Here is a 17,763-nt window from a genome sequence, read left to right on the forward strand (position 1 = left end):
TATCCGATTCCTTGAACTGGATTTATAGCAATACTTCACAGACATGAAACTGCTAAGAACCAAGTCCGAGTTCTCTGCAAGAGTAGCCACTCTTAATCACTGAGTCATCTCTTCATCCCAGACATATGCTTTTTAAAAAAATATTTTTAAGTCATTTATTGCCATTAAATTACAGATCTGACGTGTACACTATGGAAAATGATACTCGTTACCCCTGGAAGTTATGTGTAGACATGTGACCAACTGATGGATATACTGTAATCATTAAAGAAAAAGTCAAAAAGTTTGATTACTTAAGTGCTTATAGTTATAAAATTTTGTTTCCTTAGATTATATTACACAAATCCCAATAGATGATATATGCATTATTACAGATTATTATAGATAGAACCATCATCCAAAATTATTAAATTAGGTACATATTTTGAACTATATTTAATGGAGGAAAATACTTCAGCATTGATAATGTTGAATTCTGCACACCCCCCAGCATAGCTGTACCCATTTTGTTCCATGCCAACCAGCTATTTCATACTGTTACTGTAACATGCCTGCCAGTCATTGACACAGAAAAATAACTCTGAGCAACGTCATGCTGATCTCATATCTTGTTATAATCTGTATGTTCTAAGTTTTGTTAGTCTTTAAGAAATACAGCAAAGCTTTATGTAGTATCCATCAAGTCAAAGGTCAATATGAACTGTTATATCTAAAATTTCTTGAGTCAGAGCTGACTACTGGGCAGCACTTCCTGTGCCTGCATATGAACTCACTGTTGTTCTTGTGTTATTTCCTTTATAAGCTGACAGAGAAAGATGTTCAATGTCATGGCTTAGCCCTGTCAGATCATCAGTATTAAGGTGTGCATTCAACAAGCCATCTCTGTCTGACTGATATCTGTGTTCATGTGGTTTGTGGGGCAACTCTTAGACTCTAAGAGATAAGTCAACAGAGAGTTGGCGATTGCATTACATTGGCATAGCTCTTCGAGGTAGCATTTTGTGTTCCTTTAATAAGACTATGCTGATGTCATCTGGGCCTTGGCAGCAATGCCCAGGGTGCTGTCCCTTTTAAGAGTTGGTCATGCTCTGCAATGCAGATGCTGGCTTATCATCTCATAGTTGATAAGTCATCCTCCTGAATGAGCTAAGCTACTTCATTTGTTACAAGGTATGGAAACAGAAGTCAGTTTCCAGGTTGTACCTTGTAGGCAAATCTCACGGATGTCAAATAATAACAAGTGATAATCTCTGGAGACATCTTCACATCATTGATAGCAGCAATGGGGAGTCCCCAGTTGGTACACCCCAAAATTTTGTACTCATGAGATAATCCCAGAAGTCCTTGCTCTGAATATAATCCACTGCTTTGCTCACCAGCATTCTAATGATGGCCATGGGGTTCAAGATGCAGATGACATGAGAATTGACCTGACTGAGTCTGCAGAGCTCCACTTGGCACCCTCCTCATGGCACCCTCCTCATGACATATACATCAGATATATGCCTTTTTAAAATTTTTTCTATTTATTTATTTTATGTAAGTACACTGTAGATGTCTTCAGACACACCAGAAGAGGGCATCAGATCTCATTACAGATCATTGTGAGTCACCCTGTGGTTGCTGGGATTTGAATTCAGGAACTCTGGAAGAGTAGTCCATGCTCTTAACCACTGAGTCATCTCCAGCCTGATATATGGCTTTCTACACATAGTGGGAAAGTCTTTGACAGATGCTGGCACCATGTTTAAGGTTCTGACCACTGCATAGGTATTTCCTATCAGTGAAAGGGTTGGGCAGAATCTCCACACTTGAATGAATTTAATTCTTTACTGTTGGTAGTCTTGATGATTCTCTACAAGACAGAAAAAGGAAGATTAAGGATTTTAACTGGGTTGGTTTCAAAATTACAGGCTGAGCAACTTGCTGCTGGTGGCATCTGCCCAACTCCTAAATCATAACATGTTTGATGTAGCTTCAGAAGGAATGCATTGTGGCCAGTCTTCTTTACTATATTGTTAAGGTATTCTCTGGAAATTTTGAAAATGCTGAAAACAGTTGGTAGCTTTAAACAAAAAGTGTGTCCTTGGGTATCTTATAATGTGGAGATTTACTTCAATATGTGCAGTATCTTCTTGTTACTGAGCTTGTCCTTGAACTTCTGACCTTTCTGCCTCCCCATCCCAAGTGCTGGTGTGACAAGTACCACCATGCCTGGATCATGTTTACTCTTATTTGAATATTGCATGCAGGAAAGAAGACTCTGTTTTGATGTAATGAAATCTAAGGTTTGAGTTGATTCTATAAGGGAACTACTTCTGTGCTTACCCCACATTAAGTATATGTACCAATTATAAAATTCAGCATAATTTTAGAATTTGTTTTTGTATTTTTGAGTCACAGTCTCCTTCTCTAGCCCAGGCTGAACTAAATTTCACTCCGTGGCAAAGGCTGACCTCAAACTTTCCGTGGTACTTTTGCTGTGACTTCCTTAGTCTTAGAATCACATTCATGTGTCACTATGACCAGTTCTATGTTTTCAACACACAGAGGTATCATAAATAATCAACCAGCTGGAGATGATGATTCCAGGAAAGAACTTCACATTCTTTGTTTTCTTAGTGTATGAAAGTCTGTTCTCAGCAACAGAATCCAGGAGATGGCTCATCACATGCAAATGTGATGTCGTAATGAAAGAGCAGAACTGTTCCAACCAGATTGCGATCTGCATTGTCTACTTTAATGTGAACTTTATCATCTGGCCAAACCACCACCTCCAACTCTGTCCCAGAACTAATTAAACCTAAATCAGTCATTGCAAGTGGCTGTGGAGAGAGGTTCTGGGAGTAGCACTGGGCAAGCCTTGTTCATTGTTCCTGTTCCTTACCCCTGCCTGGGCCGTTCCGCTGGTGGGGTGGGGTGGGGTGGAATGGGATGGGGGTACAGTGGGGAGCTTAACAAACTTGCTTTCCATTTGGTTTGGGATATTGGAAGAGTTTCTCCGACTGACAGTGGAGTGCTCTTTCAGTATCCTGACTCGTTACAGATGACTGGGTATGTCTATATCCTGGGAATTTTCCAGACAGTAGATTGTAAGTGTTCTTATCCCAGACACAAAAGAAGCGTTTACTGTGTGAGAGATGTTTGGGTATTGTAACCATTCATATGCTTAAATATATCAAAATATCATGCTGTACATCCAAAATGTGTACAAGAGGCAGTCATCACTAAAAAACTTACAGGCAGTTAGTATTTCTAGGGTGTGGAGAAACATAATGTTCATGATGTATCCACGAGTAACTTGTTCAAGCTTCTGCAACTAACTCCACACTCATATTACTAACTGTAAGCAAAGCAATCCATCCTAATCTAACTCATTAGCTCACAATGAAAGGCATAAAATCACAAGGGGAACGAGTAATGTAGATGAAGGAGTCCAGGAGTGGGAGCAGGGTAGGAGGCAGTAATCCAGGAAGCATATGATCAAAGTGTGTTATAGGCATGGACCAATGTCACACTGAAACCTGGTATTGGGCATAATTAGTATGTGTTAATAAACCACTGAGTAATAGAAGGAATAAGGTAAAGAGGAGCAGTAGGGAGGTTAGGACCAAAGTGAGAAGACAGGGAAGGATGTAGGGCAGGAAGTGAGCGGTGACAGAGGAGACGCTGGGCTGGGAGAAGCTGGGGAGTGGGCAGCTTGTGGACCTCCAGGTCAGGGGCAGTTCAGCTATCCTAGATTCACATGAGAGTGGAGACAGTCTTTGCAGTGGGAAAACAGATGATGCATCCGAGCATAAATAAACAAACTTCCCAAGGAACAAGTCACATGTCCAGAGAGCTGAAAAGCAAGCACGGGCAGGCTCTACTGACAGCCCTGGCTGTGAGGAAAGGAGCTTGCTCCCTGGGAATCAGTCTGGGTCCTGTAGAAAGTTTGCATGGAAACACATCTTTCAGGCTCAGCCAGGCATGTGTTTAGTTAACACCTCTCTGGTTAGCACTGCACAGTTTCATAGGTGTCTGTGTCCGTAGCTCTCTTGGATCCTGTGCGACTGGAATGGAATTGGTTCCTGTGAATGTAACAGAGACCAGCAGCACAACACAGAGGTTATAGTAACTTGATGCAACAATAAAGAGAATAAAATCTTAGAGTCTTCTTGATTTTGAGTGGTATAAAATGATAGGGCGTGAACAGGTTAGTTAGCCATGATGAGTGGGAAGCTCTTCTAGATTGTAATGGTCAACCAGATTGGTTTAGCACTGAACTCCACAGAGCATAGGAGCTTGTGCAAAATTACTGTGGAGTTCCAGTGTTTCTTTCCAGAGAACTAGGTGAGGCCTGAGTTTCTATGGCCAAATATGATCTGTTGATTTGGGAAACAATTTTATAAAAGATTATTTGCTTTATCTGCTTCAAACACATGCACACATATACACACATGTCCACACTCACAGACACACTATATACGCATAAAGGAAAAGAATATATACATATATATTCTGTGAATTTGAAACCAGCCTGTTCTAAATAGCCAATTCCAGGTCAGCTAGTGTAGTAGTGAGGTCTTGTCTCATTTCTTTTCTTCTTACCCCTTCTTAATGCTCTCAGAAGCAAATTTCTTATAGTGAGTGCAATCACCCCAAATCTTTGAGAAGTAGTATTAGAAAATAAGATATAGTACTCAGTAGATTCATATAACAGGCTTTTTTCCTACAATAAATAAATGTATTCAAATTTAATAGTGCATACTTTAAAGTATATAATTTGAGATAAATATTTCTTACATTTTACTCATTTATTTAGCTATTTATTTATTTATCTTTTATTTAGTGTGTGTAGGTATTATGTATGTGTGTATGTGTGCTTGTATGTGTGTGTATATATGTGTGCATGTGTGTATATGTATGTATTTATATGTGTATATGTATGTGTGCATATTTTATGTGTGAATGTGTGTGTGTGTGGGCAGGGTGAACATGCACTTATATCCTTATACCACAATGTATGTGATAGAGAAATATTTGCAGAGGTCATTTCTCTTTTCTACCCTGTGAGTCTGGAGGATAGAACTCACAGCCTCAGGGTTGGCAGCAGGCACATCTACCTGCTGAACCATGTCACCTGCCCCAAATTAAGATCCTTCTGGCAGAACAATTTCATGATAAGAATGAATGTATTTGTGCTGTTTTATTAATAACATATCTTCCATATGTAGACACTCATCTTACATCAGAGAACCCTTTTGTATAAAAAACAAAGTCTTGGGCTAACAGGACATCTGAAAACAACAGATGGTGTCAGAACAGTGGGAGGTGGTGGATGGGACAAGGCAGAGGCTGAGTCAGAGGAGCATTCCACACATATGGGAACTGAGCTGCAAGGGGCCGATTTGTTCCAGGAGGGACCAGGGAATCAGACCTTGAGACTTCACAGTGTGCTTCAAAGCCTGACCTTTTAAACAAGAGAAATATGTAAGCCAGGCAGTTAGGACACATTACTAGAGTCATACAGCTTGCTCAGTGTCGTGCTATGGTCTTCTCATTTCTATTTAATTCTCACAAGTCTAGTGGGTCCTCACAGACTCTGCTTCTGCAACTTAGTTGTCAGAATCCTGAACTGTGCTCTTTTATAAGAGGAACTCCAAGACAACTTAAGAAACGTGTAGTTAGCAAAGAGCTGCCCCCTCCTCCACACCAGAAGGAAGACAGGTATCCTCCACAGACACCTTGACCCCCTGACTCCACCTCCCCAGTGTGGGCCACTGCTTTCCCTTGGCAGTGGCTTCCTTTGCAATCTCTTTTAAATCTCTCTGAAGGAAGAAGCATAGCATTGCAACTTGGTATGTAGAGTCTCCTACTAATAGTCTGACTGACAGACTGACTGGAGAGAACTACACATGCAATGTTGAGTTAGTTAGTTAATACCTTTGTGCCTCAGTTTGCCCAGTGAAAGTAAGTATGATAAAATGGACATCACATCTTAGTTCTAGTTCTTGTAGCTTGGCATCACAGAATGGCTGGCAAACAGGTCACAGAAATTTATTTCTCCATTTGGGAGTCGACAAGTCTCTAACTACAGTGTCCGCAGCAGAGGAAGACCTTTTCCGGATTCCATACTGCCATTCTTTGAAAGAGAGAGAGGGAAGACTCATGGTTTTGTGTAGCTTCCAGGGCTGGAATGGCTAAGGAAGGGACGGTGTGTAATGGTTCCTGCCCCTGGATCAGAGCGGTTCTTCGTGAGTGTTACGATTGTTGTAGGTGTAAGACTTGATTGCTTAAATATGTATATGTATTATGCTAATATTATGTTATGTGAATGTTCTCCTTGGAAAATCCACGAGCTAATTACAGAACTGTATAGAGAGCTATTTTAAGCAGACCACAGAGCTGTCAACTTGCACCCATCACTGACTCTTGAGTTGTTTCTTTAGCCACTTCCAGATACCCCTTCCTTATCTCAAGCTGAGGCTGGTTCCTGGCACGTAGTCTGGGGTGGCCTTGAACTTTCGTGTAGTAGAGGATGACCTGGAAGTCCTGATCCTCCTACCTGTACCTCCCAAGTGCTAAGACTCCAGCACACCTGGCTGGAGTCCTTCTTATGGAGCACTAATCCAGCTCATAAAATTTCATTCCTTACTGACCTTTCCCCTTCTAATTCTATCACATTGACTCCATGCAAAAATTTTGGAGGTGACATATACACTTTGTCCATTCACCCAGTGGTTAAGTATATAAAATGGCTATAGTTCAAGAGAGATGCTTTCAATAAAGGTAACACTTAGACTGTTCGATAAACATTAGCAATTATTTTAGGTCTAATCCTTTGAATGCAGTTGTCTTCTCCTCAAATGGTCAGATTCATAGTTTAAACTCAAATGACTCAGAGCTACTTATGATTAGGGACCACTGATAAATTTGGTGGGTCTGCTTGACTGAAGCATACACATGCCTGTGGTGAAGAGGCTTGGGATGTGGATGAGTATTTACTCAGTAAACAGTTTTTTTAAGGCATGTAAGAGTGGAATCCATTTGTTGATCACATGTTAACTAAAGAGTTCTGGGACATTCTGAGGTAGACACTGCTAGTTGTGACAGTGCACATGAAGATGGGGCATGTTGAAGAATCATACTGTATTACCTTAATTAGTCTATCTCTGATGGGAGCAGCCTGCTGGCAGGAATATAGGATCAGGGAGAAGTCAAAGACACTTGGGGTGGCTGTGATCTGCATACCATCATGACCTAACTACAACCCTAGTGGTCTACATAAATGCCACCTGTTAGCAATGTGTGCTTTGGAGAGAAGAAAACGTCTGATGTTTACAGCCGGGCTTGCTGGTGTTGAATTGTGGTTCTCCAAATAGCACTATCACAACGTATTGCTAAGACAGTGCTGCATTTAGTGTTCACAGTGGCAAAGGAACAGAATACCTCCATCAAGCTTTAGTGCTATATTGGTGCACAGAAAGCAAAGTCAGATATTTCAAAAAGTTTGCTCAGGATAATGAAAAGCTCTGTACTGTCAACTAACAATCTAACTAGGCACTTAGAAATGCAGGTTACTGGGGAACACGCCAGCAACACTGACAGGTCTCGAAAGACTGGAAGAGATGCAAGATCGCCATGTAGTGTGTGATGTAAGCCATTTAGTGTTCCACAGTGACTTCCAGTGTATGCTTCTCAGTGTCCGCCATTGCTCCCCAGTGCTTATCAGTAGCTGGAGATTTTATATCCCTGAACTCCTGTTTAGCTCTCAGTTGGTGGAGACTCAGACTTCCTCTAACTTTCCCCAAGGGAGAGGAAGTTCATGGGTCCCTTAATAGAAGTCTGCAATGTTGATCAAGTTGATTCTGGGGCAGAAGTAGCTAATGAATTGATAAATTATCCCCCCTCTCTTTATTTCCCAGACTGTGGTCACCCATTGGTTCTGATATGGCTTCTAGTCGATTACCTTACCTGGAAGTCCAGACAATCTATGACTGACATTTTCTAAGTTTCCTCTGTAGCTTTAAAACATCTTTGACTGTCATTACCGCCCTAGCCCTCTGTCACGGTATGCTCTAAGTCTTGACGTTGCATCTGAACTGTGCAAGACAAACACCCTATGGGACTTTCCTCTAGACTAGCAGAGCTTTTCTTTCCCTCAGGTTTCTTCTCTGACATCTTTACTTCCGGTTTACTATAAGACCAAGAGAGGGGTGAAGAGAAGAATACTTGCTGTCTGGAATTGGGGAGTGGTATGGGGAAGTGACTTTATCTTACTATTGAGCTTGTTTGGGGTGACAGGAACATTTTAGAAATATACAGTAATCATAGAGGTTATCCAAGATTGTGACTGTCTGGCCTGGAGATGATGGCTAAAAGCTTGATTTGTTCTTCCAGAAGACTGGAGTTTGGTTCAAAACTGCCCCAATTCTGGCTCCAGAGAATCTGAGAACTTCCAGGCACTCATGTCACACACACACACGCACACACACACACACACACACACACAAACATACACACACACACACACAGGCATGCATGCACGCACACATGCACACTCTTGAACACACATAATTAAGAATGAAAGTTTAAAAATGCTCTACATGAAGGTCGTAACTGTGGGCTGGCATAGAGTTTGGACTTCAGAGTGTTTGGCTAGCATGCGGGAAGCCCCGACTTTGGTCAACAGCACCTTATAAAATTGGATATCCTGGCAGTAGTTTGTAAGTCCAGCATTGGGAAATGCAGGCAGGAGTAGCCAAAGCTCAAGGTCATCCTCAGTGAGCCTGACACAAGCCTGGCCTAAATGAAACCCTATCTCAAAAGATGTTGTATGTGTGCCTACCGTACTCAGCTGTGTTCTCCCATAATCATACAATGATTGCAGAAAGGTTTTATGCTATGTGCATCTCAGTTTATTACTATCAAAACTTGTTTAAAAACCATGTAGTGAAACCCAGCAGTTCCCTTCCTAAGTACCTTTAAATTTTTATATCACCACCATCGTCATCATCATCTTCTTCGTCATTGCCATCATCATGTCCATGCATACAGGCATATGTGCACCTGCCATGGTGTATGTGTGGACAGCCCATGGGAGATATTACTCTCTTTCCAGCTCGGCATCTGGGAAAACTCAGGCCACCAGGCTTCCATAGCTAATGCTTTAGTTCCTGAGCCATCTCACTGATTTGAAAAGTCCTTCCTATCCTTCAGTTTCACTCTGCAGAGGCAGACCCTGTTAAACAAGGGTCTGTCTTTCCTCCTTCCATTTCCCCCCTCAACCTCTCTCTCCCTCCCCCTACACTGTCTTACTGAAATAGGATCTCATTGTACATCCTCAGCTGACTTGGACCTTTGGAACTTGCTTATTTAGACCAGGCTGACCATGAACTTAGCTCTCTCTCTCTCTCTCTCTCTCTCTCTCTCTCTCTCTACATATATATATATATATATATATATATATATATATATATATCTTTGTGTCTTTCTCTGTCTCTGTCTCTCTCTATCCCTTTCTCTCTTCGTCTCCCTGTCTCAAAGAGTCTCATTCAAAGCTCTATAATTATCCACCCCCCCTTTTGACACACGAACTCTTGGCTTGTAGTTTTAATATTTTTCTCTGTTTCTCTCCCCTCTCCCTGCCCATGCATTTAATAAAGATGTTGAAACTTGAATTGTGTGCCATGTGTTCTTGGAACGGCCGTTGGCTCCAGGCAGTCACTGAGAGGACAGTCACATCCTTTGTTTTCTTCCTGGTACCCTTCTCCTGGGTTCAGCTGGCACACTGTTCTAAATACAAGCCCATTTGTCTGAGGTCTGCCAGCATAACACGCTCTGCCAGCTCTCCTCTCTGGCTGGATTAGAGCTGGATAGTCCCAGCTGCTGGCTCTGGCTGGGGGCCTGCTTCCAGCAGACAGAGCTTCTGAACTCTGACACTGCAGCCTATGTCTTCCACCCACCCTCTCCTGGAGACGCCTGATATCATGGACTACATGCCAGAATAGGTCTCCATGGACACAGATAGTTGATAGAATCAAAGACAAGTTCACTATGTCGTTTGTGCCTTACAATTGCATTTATTGCTTCTTCATCCCTCAGAGCCCTACTGCATCCTGCCCTCCCTTTGGGCTATGACCCTAAGGTTCTGTCACAGCCCAGAGACATGACTTCCTACAGTTACAACAGAGCAACCCTTGGTAAGAAGCCAAAATAAATCAAAACATCCTTTGTGCAGAGAGTCCCATTCGGAGCTGAACGGGGTTCCTGGAGGAAGTGGCTGGGAAGAGGAAAACTGGGTGCTAACTAGGAGAGGAAGTGAGCAGAGTTCTGTGTTGCCCCAGACTGTCCTGTGCTATCCAATCTTCAGCTTCATTTTGTTTTCTTTCAAACACAGTTGTCATGATAACACCTGTCACTCTTTTTCTTCCTCAGTTTCAGAAAAGGACAACTGAACTGCTATACAGGATCGCCAGGTATGGGGGAGCACTTGGGAGACCAGGAATTCAGGGTCATCTTTGGATATATGGTGAATGCAAGGGTAGTCATTAGACATTGTAAAAAAAAACAAAACAGAAAAACAAAACAAACAGCCAAAACAATATCAAAACAAAAAACAAAAACAAAAACCCAAAAAACAAAAAGGAAAAAAGGAGATCATATATATTAATGTATAAAAGTATTGTAGCAGGTGTGAATCTTAGACTCAAATGTCAGGGTATAGGGCAATATATATTCAACTTTTAGAATTTGCATATATGTATGTATGTATTTATATATGTGTGCATGTGTGTGTTTGAGTGCCTTGGCACAGGTATGAAGGTCAGAGTTGTCTCTCCTTCAACATGTAGCTCTCGGGGATTGAACTCAGGTTGTTTGGCTTAAAGGCAAGCTCTTTTACCCACTGAACCATCTTGCCCACTCTCAATATAATGGAATATTGAAAGCCTAATTAAAAATTGATCTCAATCAGTTTAGAGTTCTCTTTTCTCTTCTTCCTTAGTTACAACTGAACTCCTTAAGGCTTAAATGTTGAAATACATAACTATTATCATGTTGGTTTGCTTAACAAATCTGAAGACTGACCATGTGCAAGAGAGGTCACTATATCCCTGACACTATTAATGATATTCTGTTAGGCTTGCCAACAGGAGCCTAGCATAACAATCCTCTGAGAAACTCCACCCAGCAGCTGATGGAAACAGATTCAGAGACCCACAGTCAAACATTAGACCAATGTCAGGGAGTCTGGTGGAAAAGTTGGGGGAAGGATTGAGGAACTGGGCGAGGATAGGGACTTCACAAAAAGACCTACAGAGTCAACTGACCTGGATGCTTGGGGGCTCCCAGAAACTGAGGCAGCAACCAAAGAGCAAAGAGCAAAGAGCATGGGTTGGACCTAGGTTCCTGGCACATATGTAGCAGATGTGCAGCTTGATTTACATGCAGGTCCCCCAACAATTGGAGCAGAGGTTTCCCCTGAATCTGCTGCCTGCCTATGGATCCGATTCCCCTAACTGGGTTGCCTTGTCTGGCCTCAGTGGGAGAGAATGCACCTAGTCCTGTAAAGACTTGATGTGCCAGGGTGGAGGGATACGGGACGGCTCTCCCTTCTCACAGGAGAAGGGAAGAAAGGGACAGAGGGAGGGCTGTATGGAGGGACTGACTGGGAAGAGGGGGCTGTTATTGGGATGTAAAGTGAATAAATAAATTAGTGGGAAAAAAAGCATCAGAGTCCAGCACTGAGGCTCGCTTTTCTTTCTTTCTTTTTTTGAAACTGTATTTTGATCCTTTTATGTTCATCAGGACATACAACTTCCTCTCCTAGAAAATTTCCCACGGTTTCTCTCACAGGCTGTGCTCTTGTCAGCTCAGTCCCACTGGGCGTTCTGAGCATCAGCTGCAGACGGCTGTGATGCCTACTCCACCACTGAATACTGCCACTCTCTTTAAAATGCACTTTACATCTGAACGTTCATAGCATCCTCCGTGTATTCCAGCAGGAATGCAATCTTTTGAATATTTGAGAGGCTTCACAAAGAAGTTTCTGATTTATGATCCCTCATTGCCAGAAGGGAGAAAGAAGTAGGCACTGAGGAAGTCGGAGGAGGACTGTTTCCGGCCTCACTCCAATTGGAGTTCTCTGTGACTGATGCTGTGGGGGTGCCATTTAATATTCAATAAATGTTCACAGAGTGGAGTGTGTGCATGAATAAAAGAAAAGGAGTAAAAGAAGCAACCAGGGGAAATTCACATTGGCTAACATCGCTATTGAATGGCGAGGTTTTAAATGATGTATCTCATGCCTTCCTACTGTTTCTAGGCACCCCATTAACTGCTAAGGAAAATTGGCTCCTTCTCTGAGTATCTGCCCAGAGTTTATTGTGTGGGGTACAGCGATACTCACTTTCTTCTGATCCGTTGCCCAGGTTCGACCACCCGCTGGAACACCTGCCTGGTTACTGTTCCCAGGCTGCCCAGTCCTTTAGAAATCTCTTGGAACTGTTCTGCTCCAGATGGGTGAAAACTACCCAGAAAAGGGAGTAGCCTGGGGACCGCCAGAAGATGTTCATTTAGTCATGAGATGAGTAGACACAGACATGGTTACCCTGGAAGAGATTGGAGAATATCAGAGGGAGGGCTAGGGGGAATGAGTCAGCCACGGTCTTTCTCAGAACACAAAGTCTGTGACCCGTAACACAAAGGTGACTGGTGATTTTCTGGGTGGGGTTTCTGTTTGCCTTACCTGTTACTTGTAGAGGACTCAGCCTGGCTACATCCACTTGTTCTTTTTTCTTGTTTCTTATTCTCTCTGTTCCCTTCTATCTTGGGAACTTTTCTCTTGCTTTGATTAAACATCATGACCAAGAATAGCTTGAAGTTGAAAGGAATTATTTGATTTGTGCTTCCACATCACTGTTGATCACTGGAGGAAGTCAGGACAAGAATTCCATCAGGACACAGAAGCTTACATAGAGGTCATGGACGAGTGCTGGTCACTGGCTTGCTCTTCTTGACTTTCTCAGCCCACAGTTTTAAACTAAAGAGTTATTTCTTTTATGTATATGAGTGCTCTATCTGCATGTACACCTGCATGCAGATGAGAGAGTAGAAGATCACATAGATGGTTGTGAGCCACCATCTGGGAAATGAACTCAGGACCTCTGGAAGAGCAACCAGTGCTCTTAACCACTGAGCCGTCTCTCCAGACCCCAGCCTGCATTTTGATAGAGCTCCCAACCACTGGCACAGGGGTGGCATTACCCTCAATAGTCTAGGCCATCGACATCAAACACTAGTTCAAAATATGCCCTATAGCCTGAATACAGCCGATCTTATGGAGACATTTTCTTAGCTGAGGCTCCCTCTTCTCTGATGATTATAGCTTGTGTCAAAAAACTGTCCAGCATAATTGACCCTTTGTTGCTTGACATACAAACACATCATTGTTAAGTCATAACCTTTCCATTTCCACCCCTCCCCAAGATCATACATTAATATCAACATCATAATATAAAACATTTCACAAATGTAAAAAGCCTCACAGACTTACAAATCCCAACATTCTAAAATTGTAAAAAAATACTCAGCCTCTTTTGAGATCCAAAAATCTCCATGAAACTAAAGCCTAAAAAATAAAATAAACTTAAATACTTTCTTATTTCAAGAAGGAAGAACCTGGGCACAGCCACAATCTGAACAAAACAAAACCAAACTCCAATAATGAAAATAACTCAATGTCCAACATCACAACTTCTAGGTTCCTCCAAGATGCTTGGGTCACTTTTCTACCTACATCCTCTGCAAAACCCACAACTTGTCTTCTAAGCTTGTAAGCCTCCACTCTACCACCATTCCTGTTCTTTGTGGTCATTCCATGGTACTGATAATTTGAAATTACTGGGGTCTTCTTCTGCAACTGGACTGCACTTTCACCAATAACCTCTCCTGGGCTCTCTTCACTGTGCCAAGCCTCCAATTCTCCTCATGACTCCTCAAGACTTTGGCTTTAGCTGCTATCAAGGCTGTACCTTCTCTCCTGGTTTCCACTGGCCTTTCACAGTGCCAAGCCTCAACAGTTCCTTAACCCCTACACAGTTTCCAAAGCAGTACCACTTGGGAGACACTTTACGTGACTAAATTTGACTTCCAGCATTAGGTACAATCTTGATAGTCTCTGACATGGCTTCTGTGTGCTAATTCTGAGGAAATTCATCCCAGAAGATTTCCCTATAGTGGTACCATCTCTTCAGCTGTGCCTGAATAGCATCAAGTATCGTGGCAAATTCACATTAGTGGTTCTGGTATCTTGCTGATCATAGCTAAGAGAAGTGAAGATTCTTTTCTCAAAATATGCAAAGCCCCTGACAGACTCTTTAAGTGACCGTCAAGTTCCTTGCTGGAACTTCACAAGCCAGGCCTCTGTCATCTGCATTTCTCCCAACACCCTTCCAAGTTCCCTCACCAACCTTAGAACACGCAATGGTTTTTTAGTTCCAAAGTCCTTTAGCAATTCTCCCTGTGTCAGGTCTGGCACAACAATGCCCCACCCCCAATACCATTTTATTTTAGTGACTTCTAAGGCTGTGATTAAACACATGAATGAAACCAAGTTGAAACCAAAAGGTTTTATTTGGCTTATGCTCCATATCATAATTCAACATTGAAGGAAATCAGGACAGAATCTCAAATAGGGCATGAAGTGAAGACAGGAGCTGATGTAGAGGCCAAGGAGGGGGTGTTGCTTACTGGCTTTCTTCCTATTGTTTGTTCAGTTTGCTTTCTTATAGAACCCAGGACCAATAGCCTAGGAGTGGCCCACCGTAGGTTGGACTGCTGAAACTTTTTGGAAGTGAAAGCCAAGAAGAAGAAGAAGAAGAAGAAGAAGAAGAAGAAGAAGAAGAAGAAGAAGAAGAAGAAGAAGAAGAAGAAGAAGAAGAAGGCTTTTGTCAAACTTTGCCTGCCTACCAAAATTGTTTCTTATGTTGCCTTTGACCTATCTAACTTTACCTTTAAAGTGCTTAGAATACATGTGTCACTGGCCCATTTACAGTAGTTTTTGAGACAGGGTCTCTTAATAGTCTAAAGCTTACCAAGCAGGTGGAGCTTCCTGGCCAGTCAGCTCCAGTGATCTACCTGTTGCTGCATCCTCAGTGTTGCGATTATAAATATGTCACAATGGCTGGCCTTTTTAGTGAATTATGGGGATAAAACTTATATCTTCATACTTGCAAGGCAATAATGTTATTAATGAAGCAATCTCCCTAGTCCCCAGGGTTACCTTTGCTAACATAAGATGGTGGTAAGGAGGCTGTCAGGAAGATACTCCTGAGTCATGTCCAAGCCAGAGGCCTTGCATTGACACACTGAACACATCCTTAGTGTTTAGGAGTCAGTGGATCAGTGGCCACACAGAAGATCAGCTAAACTCAAAGTTGACACACAAACTTCTTATATGTCCATGTACACAAAGAGTACTGGGTTGTTAAGTATTTAATCAGACTTAAGACATTCTGACTTAGGTCATACAACAATTTCTGTGGTCTAAATACATCATCCTTGTTCCTAAGCCAACCATTATATGACATCCCTGAAAACGGATGTCATATAAGCCCTGGTCTTTCACAAAATTTATTCCTGCATGCCCAGTTAATAGGCCACAGGGAAGTGACCAACATTCACAATGAGGTTCATGTACTGATAGACTAGGATGCTGGAGACAGTGACATTCCACTGGCACATCACATACCAGATGGTGCTCTCCCCTAACTCTGCATGATGCCTATAAATGAACTCACTTACCCACAGTTCTTTGCTTCTAATATCTTCTAATCCAGTGGTTCTCAGCCATTCCTAGTGCTGCAACCCTTTTACACAGTTCTACATGTTGTGGTGACCTCTAACCATAAAACTATTTTGTCGCTCTTTTATGATAGTCATTTTGCTACTGTTATGAATCACAATGTAAGTATCTCATATGCAGCATATCTGATATGTAAACCCCCAGAGGGATTTAGACCCACAGGTTGAGAACCCCTGTAAACCCCACATTAGGCCACTCCCAGATTCTCTTATTCTTTTCTGCTTGCTATTTCTTGAGCATCTATTATTATTGATCTTATTGATGTACTGTTTTTAATATTTGTGAGCTGCATCTTCAGTCTGAAAACACAGCATTTAACCAAGTCGCCTTTTCTGCAACTCTGTCATAAAAAAAAAAAAACAAAAAAAATTCCCCCCAAACCCACACATCTTACAAACATATCCAAAGTCAAAGCCACTGTGTTTAGAAGTCTTAAGTCCTCTCAAATCAGTCTCTGTGTTCTGCCATGATGGCTCCACACTTGCTGACCTCTAAGACCTGCATCTGGTACGTCCATCCTGTTTCCAGTCTTCTTCTTCAGATCTATTTAAATATCCATGACCCTGTTTCTAAATGACCACAACAGGTCTTGTGTAATAATTTCATTTTACTTAAATTCTATTTCCATTTTTTTGTTTTCTTTGTTTTTTTGTCAAGATAGGATTTCTCCATGTACACCTGGCTGTCCTGGAATTTGCTCTGTTAACCAGGCTGTACTGGACTCAAGAGACCTGCTTGCCTCTGCATCCTGAGTGCTGAGATTAAAAGTGTGTGCCACTACCGCTTGGCTTTAAAAATGGTTTTATTGCTCAGATTTGGTGGGGAACACTGTTGCAAGATCCCCATCCCACATGACAACACCAAAAATCTATGGTTACTAAAGTATCCTAACTGACCAGGTGGTTCAGTGGGCAAAGGTGCTTGCCACACAGAAGGATACCCTGAGTCTGAGTTCAAGAACTCATGATAGAAGGAATGATGGCTCCTGAAAATTGTTCTCTTACCTCCACATGTATATGGGACTCACACACCTGCACACACACACACACACACACACACACACACACACACACACACACACACGGTGGGGGAGGGAAAGAAATAGTTTTAAAAATCTAAAAATGAAACATAAAGTTAATTATATAAAATAGTATGTTTTCATACAACCCATATACATCTTCCTATATTTTAAAATATTCTGCATATTATTTATTGCACTTAACAGAATAGGAATGTCCTATAAGCAGTTGTTATAACATCTATACATGTTAAGAGAGCTGCACTCTTTTCTGGAATAATTTGATCTATGGTTGGTCAGGTGGATGTGGAATCCATGGACGTGGAGAGAAAACCCAACCAACCAAACAACAAGTCCGAAAATAAACTCTGAAATTCCACTTCCCAGAGATGGCACTGATAACCTATTGGTGTATACATTCTGTGTATACATTGTTGGTGTATGTATGAATGAAAGAACATTTACATCATGTATAAAAACAATCCACATAATACAACCATTTACAAAGTTAACTAGTCTGATTCTGGACACACAGGATACAGTTGTATTTTTTATTGGTCTTGGCTATCCATTGACAACAGGAATTTTCTTCTGTGTGTATACAAAACAGTGGGCTTCCCTATGATTATTTTCATGCTTAGACATAAATGTGAGCCAAATACAATAATATACTTACATATACAGTTATAAAAACATCTCTAGTCAAAACTTCAGCTAAATTTAGATAATAAAACTTGAAGTTATGGAATCCTTAATGTTCTTCATGCTCTCCACTATGTGACATGAATGAAGATTTATTACAATTGGTTATTGATCAAATTAACTCATAAAAGTATAGATGTCTTTCACCTCCTCAAATAAGGAACAAAATTCACCCTTAACTGATCTGTGCACCTTG

At 41.6% G+C, this 17,763-nt stretch overlaps 1 pseudogene; it reads right to left on the reverse strand.

Annotated features, from left to right (window-relative positions):
- Positions 1–1,081: 1,081 nt before the first annotated feature.
- Positions 1,082–1,385, reverse strand: Mpc1l-ps2 (mitochondrial pyruvate carrier 1-like, pseudogene 2; annotated as a pseudogene).
- Between the last annotated feature and the right edge of the window lie 16,378 nt (positions 1,386–17,763).

This window comes from Rattus norvegicus, chromosome 8, assembly GCF_021556685.1.
Source record: "Rattus norvegicus strain SHRSP/BbbUtx chromosome 8, alternate assembly SHRSP_T2T, whole genome shotgun sequence".
Classification (NCBI taxonomy): Eukaryota; Metazoa; Chordata; class Mammalia; order Rodentia; family Muridae; genus Rattus; species Rattus norvegicus.